The sequence below is a fragment of the Jaculus jaculus genome, chromosome 7, assembly GCF_020740685.1.
Source record: "Jaculus jaculus isolate mJacJac1 chromosome 7, mJacJac1.mat.Y.cur, whole genome shotgun sequence".
Classification (NCBI taxonomy): domain Eukaryota; kingdom Metazoa; phylum Chordata; class Mammalia; order Rodentia; family Dipodidae; genus Jaculus; species Jaculus jaculus.
The window spans coordinates 30,401,841-30,410,515 of NC_059108.1; the positions used below are offsets into that span (position 1 = coordinate 30,401,841).

The 8,675-nt window shown below is 47.1% G+C and overlaps 1 non-coding gene across 1 annotated transcript; it reads right to left on the bottom strand.

Annotated features, from left to right (window-relative positions):
* Nucleotides 1-8,432: 8,432 nt before the first annotated feature.
* LOC123462446 lies at nucleotides 8,433-8,539 on the bottom strand. Its single transcript, XR_006638268.1, has one exon. It is a non-coding gene; the product is annotated as a U6 spliceosomal RNA (small nuclear RNA).
* Between the last annotated feature and the right edge of the window lie 136 nt (nucleotides 8,540-8,675).

Consider the following 8,675-nt stretch of genomic DNA (forward strand, 5'->3'; position numbering starts at 1 on the left):
GTCTGGTAGGGCTTGAGAGATGGCTTAGCGGTTAAGCACTTGCCTGTGAAGCCTAAGGACCCTGGTTCAAGGCTCTATTCCCCAGGACCCACGGTGGCCATATACACAAGGGGCGCATGGATCTGGTGTTCGTTGGCAGTGGCTGGAGGCCCTGGTGCACCCATTCTTTCTCTGTGTGTCACTCTCAAATAAATAAATAAATAATATATTTTTTAAAAGTCTGGTAGAATTCAATATGAATCCATTCAGGCCTGAGATTTTTGGTTAGGAGACATTTGTTATGTTTTCAATTTCTTTGGTTGTTACTGAGAGATCTATTTAAGTTGTGTATATCCTTTTAGTTTAATTAATTAATTAATTTTTAGAGAACGCAAGAGTGAGAGAGAATTGGTACACCAGGGCCTCAGCTACTGAAATCAAGCTCCAAATGTTTTTGCCATTTAGTGAGCATGTACGACCTGATACTTGCCTCACCTTTGTCTGGCTTATGAGGTATTTGGAGAGAGATCAAACATGAGTCCTTAGACTTCGCAGGCAAGTGCCTTAACCACTAAGCAATCTTTCCAGCCCTAGTTTAATTTTTGTAGGTCATATGTATCTAGAAATATATCTATTTCTTCTATATTTAACAATTTACTGAAAAAAACAAGTTTCAAAACTATCCTGTAATGATCCTCTAAATTTTATCAGTATATAATGTAATCTATCCTTTTTCATCTTTCATTTAATTAACTTAGGTCTTTTATATCTTTTATAACTTTTTTTTTTTTTTGCTTATGTTAAGTAAGGGTTTGTCAACTTTACTTGTATTTTCAAAGAACCAAGTTCTTTTTGTTCCTCATTTTTTGTTAATGCCTGATCTATGTCATACTTTACCGATTTTGGATTTGGCTTGTTCCTATTTTTTTTAATACCTTGAGGTGAATTATTAACTTATTTGTTTTAGAGTTCCCTAACTTCATGAATGTGTATATGCATGTAGGTATCTGGGTGCATGTGTGTGTGGATGTGCAAGTACATGCATATGGAAGTCAGAGGTTGTTTTGGCTGTCTTTCTGAATCGATCTCCATTTTATTGACTAAGGCACGGTCTCTCGCTTTAGCACAAAACTTGCTTATTCAGCTAGTGTAAGTAGCCAACTTGCCCTAGTGATGCCTTGTCTCTGCTGTCCAAGTGCTGGCATGAAAGGCAGGCTGCCATGTCCGCCCAGCTTTTACATGATTTCTGGGGACTGAATTCTGGACCCCACCAGTGCATAGCAAGCACTTTATCCACTGAATGCTCTGCCTATGCCCATGTACACATGCGCGCGCGCACACACACACACACACACACACAGTGGTTTTTTTTTTTTTTGAGGTAGCGTCTCACTCTAGCCCAGGCTTACCTGGAATTCACTCTGTATTCTCAGGGTGGCCTTGAACTCATGGTGATCCTCCTACCTCTGCTTCCCAAGTGCTGGGATTAAAGGCATGTACCACCACCTTCCCTATGTTTTTAATGCAAGATATTTACCATTATGAACATTTCTCTTGGAATTTTTCTCATTGTATCTCATGAATTTGGATATGTTGCATATTCATTTTCAGTTGCTTCTATAATTTTTTAAATATCTCTCTTGATTTCTTCACTTAGGTCTTCATCGTCCAATAGTGTGTTATTTATTCTCCATGAGTTTGTGTATATTCTATTGTTTCTCTTGCTTTTGACATCTAGTTTTATTCTATTGTGATGAGATAGAATGCAGAAAATTGCTTCTTTTTGTTGCATTGTTTGTAATGTGTTTTGTGTCAAAAATGTAATTTTAGTGAAAGTTACTTGAGCTACTAAGAATGTGCACCACTGCTATGTTTTATTGGAACATTCTCATTGTATCTGTGCTTAAATATTCTTTTTTGCATCTGTGTGTATGTGTTTATGCTTGTGTTCTGCATGTTCATATGTGTGTGGGTATATGTGAGTAGATGCGTGTACTTTGGGTGTACTTGCAAATGTGTATGCATGCATGAGGAAGGCAGAAGTTTACATGGGGACATTCCTTAGTTGCTGTCTATCTTATTCTTTGAGACAGGGACTGTGGTTGAACATTACCAACTGATTTGGCTAGATAGCTAGCCAGTGAACACCAGGAATTTCTTGTCTCTTCTTCCCTAGTGCTGAGATTACAGGCACATGCCATGATGTCTGGCATTTTACATAAATTCTGGGGAATCCAAACTCAATTTGCTATGCTATGTGGCAAGTACTTTGCCCACTGAGCTATCTCCCCTGTCCTACTAAGTCCATGTAATCTGTAATGTAATTCAACTCTGATATCCATTTGTTAATTATTTGTCTGGATAACCTAATCTATTGATCAATGAAGAATTTTGAAGCCACTTTTATTGGGTTGAGGTCAGTCAGTGACTTTACATCAAACAGAACTTGCTTTATGAATTGGGTACACAAATGTCTCATGTGTAAATGTTTAGTTTTAATAGCATAATATGAAATGAACATAGTTATTTCTTCTGACTAATTTCAGTTTATGTCTCCTTCAGTATCAGATGTTAGTGTTGACCTATATATGTGCTTATTTTCTACTTCCATTTTCTTGGAATGCTTTTTTTCCATCTTTTCCCCATAAGATTATGCTTTTTGTTGAAGGTTAGACATGTCTTGGGGCTAGGAATATAGCTCAGTACTTAAAGGCACTTGCATGCAAAGTCTGCTAACCTATGTGTAATTCCACAGCTCCAGTTTTGACTCTCTAGCACTAGATTCAATTCACAGGCACTGCATTTAATTCCCCACCATTCATTTAAAACTGTATGCAAAAAAGTGGCACAGGTTCAATTCTCTAGTACCCACATAAGCCAGATGCAGATGCATGCATGTGGAGTTCATTTGCAGTGTGTAGAAGACCTGTTGTGCACATTATCTCTCTCTCTCTTTTACTCTTTTTCTCTCTCTTTCCTAAGTAAATAAATAAAACTACTTTTTAAAGGTGGCACTGATTTCTGATGTACATTTGGGTGACAAAAGACTGGCGTGAATGTGTGTGTACACACACACACACACACACACACATACACACACACACACGTATACATACACCCATGCAAATAAATAAATAAACAAATAATTTTAAAAAGTATCTTGTAGGCAACAAATAAATGGGTACAATCTTCTAATTGTGCTTTTTGGTTAGATAATTGAGACCACAAGATGAATTTTTGTTGAAAAGAGTGTATTAATTCCTGTCAGCTTCTTTTTTTTGTAATAGTGGTAATTTCCTTTCTTGATTGTTTTTGGTTTGAAGTCAACTTTATCTGATATTAATATAGCTACACCTGCTTGTTTCTTATTCCCATTTGCTTGGAATATTGTTTTCCACCCTTTCACCCTGAGGAGGTTTCTGTCTGTAGTGGTAAGGTGGGTTTCTTGAAGGCAGCAGATTGAGGGGTCTAATATTTTGATCCACCCTGTTAGCCTGTGTCTCTTGATGGGTGAATTAAGGCCATTAATGTTTAGGGTGATGACTGTGAGATTTGATTTGATCCCTGTCATGTTGTGGTGGTAGAGGTGTGTTGGCATTTGCATGGAATTTAATTTTTTTTCTTCTATCTACTCTGGGTTTGGTTGCTGTGATCTTCTTCTTGTAGGCATTTGTGTTTAGTTATTTGTTTCTTCTCTGTGGAGAATTTCCTGGAGTACTTTCTGTAGGTTTGGTTTTGTGTTCATATAATTGTAAAGCTGAGTTTTGTCATGGAACGTTTTCCTTTCACCATCTATTATAAAGGAAACTTTTGCCGGGTAGAGTAGTTTGGGTTGAAAGCCATAGTTTCTTAGAGTTTGGAGAGTATCATTCCAGGCCCTTCTAGCTTTCAGGGTTTCCATTGAGAAGTCTGAAGTAATTCTGATGGGGTTTCCTTTGAAAGTGGTGTGCTGTTTTTCCCTAGCTGCTTTTAGGATTTTTTCCTTGGTGTCAATGTTTAGAGTCTTAATGATAATATGCCTTGGGGAGTTTCTCCTTTGGTCTAGTCGGTTAGGAGTTCTGTTTGCTTCTTGAATCTTGATGGGCCTTTCTTTTAAGAGACGGGGGAAGTTTTCTTCAATTATTTTGTTAAATAAGTTCTCCATGCCTTTGGTCTGAAATTCTTCTCCTTCTGGTATTCCAATGATTCTGATATTAGGACGTTTAAGTGTATCCCACAATTCTCTCATGTTCTGTTCACAGGAACTTTTGAACTTACTGAAATTTTTGGACTCTCGAACTGTTTCTTCCATCCTGTCTTCCAGATCAGAATTTCTATCTTCCACTTCGCTGACTCTATTCTTGAGAGCCTCTAGTGAGTTTTGGACTTGTTCAATTAAGTTTGCATTTTCTACTACTTTTCTATGTATCACTTCCATCGCTTTGTCCAGCTCCCGTTTTGTCTCATTTTCTGATTTACTTGCTGATTCTTGGAAATCATCCTTGCATTTCTTTATGTTTTCATTTAGTGTGGCCAGCTGATTTTTAAGGTCCTCTTTTGTTTCACTCTCCCTCAACTCTCTTAGCTCTCTTTGAATTCCTTCCAGTGTCTTATCATATTGCTCTAGCTTAGTGATGGTAGCATCCATACGATTATCTATCCTTTGTAGCTTTCCTGTCAGTTCTAGCAGTAGTTTGGTCAGGGTTGCATTGTTCATTGCTTCCACTTGATGTTCTGATCCTAAACACTCTTCTATGTTTTGGTTAGTTGTGATCCTTGTTGGACTGGGTGATCTGTCTGGATTTTCTTCCATTTTATTTTTCGTGTTATTTCTTTTGCGCTGTGGTTTACCCATGTCAGTGTATGGGCAGGTAGGTGGGTGGAGCAGCCTGGGATCTAGCTTAATGCGAATCCAAGGCAGCCTGGGGCAGTTGTAAGCAGCCTGGGTTTTTGCTCAGTCTTGCTAAAGCCGCCTACCTATATTCTGGCAAGGGCAACAAAGTTGCCTGAATTCTCACCCAGTAATGCACCTAAGCTGCCTGCCTTTGAGCTTGAAAGGGGACTGAGGTAGCAAGCCCTAAAGGTGCCTAGATTCTGGCTGGGTACACTGGGGTCTGTAAACAGTCTGTGCTCTTCCGCCTCAGGGGAGTGGGGGCTGAGTGGCGATGTACAGGTAGGGGATGGCAGCTGCGCTGGCGCTAGTGACTCAGTGTGGACTTATGTGGCTCTTGCTGTGGGGTGGGCCCGCTGCACGTGCAATTGTAGTGCAGAGGCAGATGATGTGGGTACGGAATCAGGACACAGCAGAAGCTGACCGGCGACAAGTGATGTGAGCACAGCAGCAGGGGATATGGCAGCCACCTATTTACGGCAGGGGTGGCCCCCACAGGCCTGCGAACTGAGCACCACGTGGCTGGTCTACTGGCAGGATCAGAGAACAAGGGCGAGGTAGGAGGTCTCAGCCTCAGTGCAGCAGGCTGGCAGGCGTGACTGGTGGGTGCCCGATCAGAGCACAGCCATGCGGGATGTGCAGAGGGTGCGTGGGCAGGTGGGCAGAAGGGGGCGCGGGGTGCAATGGTGTGTATGGAGCAAGTGGGGCAGGCAGCGGGGGGGGGGTCGGGGTGCGTCGGGGCACCAGGCAATCAGGGTGGGGTGTGCGGGAGGTGGCAGGGCTCGGGGGCGCGGGGTGGGGTGCCCTGGAGGGGCGGGGGGCGTGGGGCGCTCTGATCAGTTAGGGGGCGAGGGGCATGCTGTTGGTGCGGGGGGGTGCGCATGCAGGGGGGGGGGTGTGCGGGGCGCGGCAGGGTGCAGGGCACCTGGGGGACGCAGGGGGGGGGAGCGCGGGGCGTGCAGGGGGTCACGGGGTGCGCAGGGGGCACGGAGGAGCTTGCGGGAGGCGTGGGGGGCTAGGGGCACAGGGCACGTGGGGGGTGCGTGGGGTGCGCGGGGGGGGGGCGCAGGGTGCACGTGGGGGGAGGGGGCGCAGGGCACACCGGGGTGCGGGATGCCAAGGGACGCCGCAGGGTGGGGGGGCTTGCGGGGGAGATGAGGGGGTCGCGCGTGGGGAGTAGGAGGTGGAGGGGGGCGGGGTACGCTGAGGCACTCCAGGGCTCAGGACGTGTGGGGGTGGGGCACAGGGGGCACGGGGCACGCCTGGGCACGCAGGGGCGCACTCAGGACTACATGGGCGCCCGGGCCACGTGCGGCGGGGGGACGAGGTGAATGCGGGGTGGGGGGCTGGGCGCAGGGGGGGCAGGGAGCGCTTCAGGGCGCACGGGGCTCAGGGCGCGGATGCTCTGGGGCGTGGGCGCAGAGCGCGTGGGGAGGGTGGATGGCTAGGAGCGTGGTTGCTTGGGTGGGGGGGGCGCAGTACGCTGCGGGAAGCCGCGGAGTGCTCTGGACTAGCGGGGGGCGGGGGGGGGGGGGATGGGGTCGCGTGAGGGAGGGGGCCAAGGGGGTCGCAGGTCTTGCAGGGGGTGTGGAGCACGCTGAGGTAAGATGGAGCGTGGGACGCTGGGGGACGCTGCAGGACACCGCGGGGCACTCTGGACGCGCGGCGGGGGTGGGGCGCATGGGGGGCGGGGGGCTCGAGGAGTGCGGGGGTGGGGCGCGGGGGGTCTCGGGGCACGCGGGGGGCGCGGGGCATACCTGGGCGCCCAGGGCGCGGGACGCTCAGGGGCGCTTGGAGCACGCCTGCCGCATGTGGGTAGGGAGCGGGGGAGGCGGGGGCGGGGGCGGGGCGCGCGGGGGGGGGGCTCCAGGCGCGTGGGGGTGGGGCGCGGGGGTCTTGGGGCGCTCGGAGGCGCAGGGGTGCGGGGCACTCCTGGGCGCCAGGGGCGTGGGGTGCTTGGGGCGCGACTGCTGAGTGTGGATAGGGAGCAAGGGGTGCGCGGGGGTTGGGGCGAGCGGGGGGGGGGGGTGTCTCGAGGCGTGCGGGGGGCGGGCGCAGGGGTCTGGGGCGCGTGGGGGGCGCGGGGCAGGCCTGGTCGCCGGGGCGCGGGAAGCTTCGGTTAGCTGGGGCTGTGCCTCTGCGTGTGGATAGGGATCGTGGGGCGCGCTGGGGGGGGGCGGGGGGTGCGCGGGCGTGGGGCACAGGTGTTGTGGGGGGCGCGCGGGCCGCCGGGGCTCGTGGGGCTTGGTGCGCACGGGTCGCCGGGCGCTGAGGCGCCGGGCCACGCCCAATGCGGAGATTCGCGGCAGGCGGGGTGGCGGGGCATGGGTCGCGGGGGTGTGTGCTTCCCTCTTTTACCCCGATCTGTGCCCTCCATCTTCAAAAAGTTCCTAATTTCCCTTGAATACTTACCTTTTTTTCCCCTTGTTTGTAGTGCAGCTAGGCGGTCGCCATCTTGACCGGAAGTAGTTGGTAATTTCCTAATCCTCCTGTGCTTATATAATGTTCTAGTGTGGTTTATTCTTTCCTGTGTCCTCAATATATTTTTTTTCTAAATTTCTTTTTATTAGGAAGAGAACCTAAACTTCCACATTCTTTTATTTTCTCAGATTTTATTAACAAAATCCATGATTATAAAAAATATCCCATGGTAATACCCTCCCTCCCCCCCACCTCCACTTTCCCCTTTGAAATTCCATTCTCCATCATGTCCCCTCCCCATCTCAATCATTCTATTTACATATATACAATACCAACCTATTAAGTACCCTCCTCCCTTTCTTTCTCTTCCCTTTACATCTCCTTTTTATCTTACTGGCCTCTGCTACTGATTTTTTTCCTTCTCACGCAGAAGCCCAATCATCTGTAGCTAGGATCCACATATGAGAGAGAACATGTGGCACTTGACTTTCTGGGCCTGGGTTACCTCACTTAGTATAATCCTTTCCATGTCCATCCATTTTTCTGCAGATTTCATAACTTCATTTTTCTTTATCGCTGAGTAGAACTCCATTGTATAAATGTACCACATCTTCATTATCCACTCATCTGTTGAGGGACATCTAGGCTGGTTCCATTTCCCAACCTCCACACTGATTTCCACAATGGCTGGACCAGATTGCATTCCCACCAGCAGTGTAGAAGGGTTCCTCTTTTTCCACATCCCAGCCAACATTTATGATCATTTGTTTTCATGATGGTGGTCAATGTGACAGGAGTGAGATGGAATCTCAATGTAGTTTTAATCTGCATTTCCCTGATGACTAGTGACGTAGAACATTTTTTTAGATGCTTATATGCCATTCATATTTCTTCCTTTGAGAACTCTCTATTTAGCTCCATAGCCCATCTTTTGATTGGCTTGTTTGATTCCTTATTATTTAACTTTTTGAGTTCTTTGTATATCCTAGATATTAATCCTCTATCAGATATACAGCTATCGAAGATTTTTTTCCCATTCTGTAGGTTGCCTTTTTGCTTTATTCACAGTGTCCTTTGTAGTGCCATATATATATACACACATATATATATATACATATACATATATATACATACACACACACACACACACACACACACACACATATATGTGGAACGCTTCACGAATTTGCATGTCATCCTTGCACAGGGGTCATGCTAATCTTCTCTGTATTGTTCCAATTTTAGTATATGTGCTGCTGAAGTGTGCACCCTCAGTGATTTTTTTTTTTTTTTTACTTTTCCTTTAGCGTGTAGGATTCCTTCAAGTCATTTCTGTAGGGATGATTTAATGGTCATGAATTACTTGAATTTGTGTTTATCGTGGAAGGTTTTATCTTTCTCTTTC